Below are 2,500 nucleotides of genomic sequence, written 5' to 3'. Positions count from 1 at the left end.
AGGCATGGTGTTGGGAATTATACATCTTCGGGCTAATCAATGTCTGTTCCTGTCACCAAGCTCTTTGTGCATTATGTATATATAGGGGGTACATGGGGACTAATACCACCCTTGGTGCCCGACAGGTGTGTTGGGAAACCTAAGCAAGCGAGGCTGGCAAGGCAAGCCACCCAAGGGAACAAGGCACCTTGCCACACACAAACCCATCCACGAACGACCAAGGGAACAAGGCAACCTTGCCGCACACATGCCCATGAACGACCAAGGGAACAAGGCACCTTGCCGCACACATGCCCATGAACGACCAAGGGAACAAGGCACCTTGCCACACACATGCCCATTAACGACCAAGGGAACAAGGCAACCTTGCCACACACAGACCCTTGCATGAACGACCAAGGGAACAATGGATGTGAGGCTGGCAAGGCTAGGTCACGGCAAGCCAAGCAGTCAGGCTACACAATTGATGTGAGGCTGGCAAGGCTAGGTCATGTCAAGCCAAGCAGTCAGGCTACACAAGGGAACAAGGCACCTTGCCACACACAAACCCATGAACGAACGACCAAGGGAACAACGCCTCTTCCCACACACAGACCCATGAACGACCAAGGGAACAAGGGTATGAACGACCAAGGAACAATGCGTATTGCCACACACATTCCCATGAACGACCAAGGGAACAAGGCTACCTCCCAAACAAACACACATGAACGACCAAGGGAACAAGGCTTCTTCCCACACACAACCCCATGAACGACCAAGGGAACAAGGCACCTTGCCACACACATGCCCATGAACGACCAAGTGAACAATGGATGTGAGGCTGGCAAGGCTAGGTCATGTCAAGCCAAGCAGTCAGGCCACACAAGGGAACAAGGCACCATGCCACACACAAACCCATCCACTAACGACCAAGGGAACAATGCATATGGGGCTGGCAAGGCAAGCAGGCTACCCAAGTGAACAACGCCTCTTCCCACACACAGACCCATGAACGACCAAGGGAACAAGGGTATGAACGACCAAGGAACAATGCGTATTGCCACACACATTCCCATGAACGACCAAGGGAACAAGGCTACCTCCCAAACAAACACACATGAACGACCAAGTGAAGAAGGCTTCTTCCCACACACAACCCCATGAACGACCAAGGGAACAAGTTTACTTCGTACACGAACACCCATGAACGACCAATGGAACAAGGCATCTTGCCACACACATGCCCATGAGCAACCCAATCCCATCCTCATCGGTCTAAGGAACAAGGGGCCTTGACAAACCATGAGCAGATTTCTAAGCAAGTCAAACGATGAAGGGAGCAAAGTGTAGTTCCTACTTAGTACATAGTAAATTGAATATATGAGTTCCAATCCGATCAACTCGTGTTCTTTCGAGTTCATCTAAGCCACCTATGAATACCTAAAAGCCTTATCTGCCTGCCTATCACCAGGCGACAGGGACAAAAACCCAAATATGATATATTTTCATTTCAAGTCCATTCGTCTATGTTAACAATGACCCACACAATGTTTCAATGGCATTCCTACTTGATTTGAGCGACATTCCAACAAGTAGGGAACCAACGCTTCAAGGCGTGACCAAGGATAGGACACAAACATTTACGCCTCAAACATGACATTTTGTTTTTTTTTTTCATTTCAAAGCTTTTCATTTATAATAAAAAGCATCCCTACAAAATTTTGTGTCAATCCGAATTAATTCGAGCGAGTTATGGACGATTTCGCACAATTATGCATCCCTGGGCAAATCAATATCTGTTCCTGTCACCAAGCTCTTTGTGCAATATGTATATATAGGGGAACCATGGGACTGCTGCCCATTGGCGCCCCAAGGATGTCCAGCGCCCAAGGCTCTCGAGGCTGGCACGCTCGAGGCATGGCCAAGACGCCCGCTCTTGACGAAAATGGGGCCAAAACGCCCCCCATTGGCGCCCCACTCCCGTGTCCCCTCGCCCCCAAGTCGTGTGTGTCCAAAAATTATGCATCATCAGGGAAATCAATGTCTGTTCCTGTCACCAAGCTCTTTGTGCAATATGTATATATAGGGGGTACCATGGGGTCTCATTCTCATAGGTGCCCGGCATGGTTGATGGGCAAATAAGAATCGTGAGGCTGTATCGAGCACACACGAGGCAAGCCAAGCCAAGCCCCACGACCCATGAAAGAGGCCATCCCCCCCAACACGTTGCCTTGATTTCTCGAACGGTGACCTGAAAAATAGCCCCATCTCCTTGAGTCTCCTCGACGTTGTGCCCATACACTAGCCCGTTGCCTTGATTTTCCTCGACATAGGGCGCAGAAACTAGCGCCGTTGGCTTCACCTGTGCCTCGACGCCGTGCGCATACTAAGAAATATACATCCTCAGGGAAAGCAATGGGTGTTGCTGTCACCAAGCTCCTTGTGCAATATGTATATATAGGGGGGGAGCAGTGGGTGAGCATGGCAAGGGATGAAGGTGCCAGACTGCCTTTGAGCG

Source organism: Lactuca saligna, unplaced genomic scaffold (genome assembly GCF_052625555.1).
Source record: "Lactuca saligna cultivar CGN05327 unplaced genomic scaffold, ASM5262555v1 scaffold_32, whole genome shotgun sequence".
NCBI classification, from domain to species: Eukaryota; Viridiplantae; Streptophyta; class Magnoliopsida; order Asterales; family Asteraceae; genus Lactuca; species Lactuca saligna.
This window is presented reverse-complemented; position numbering follows the sequence as displayed.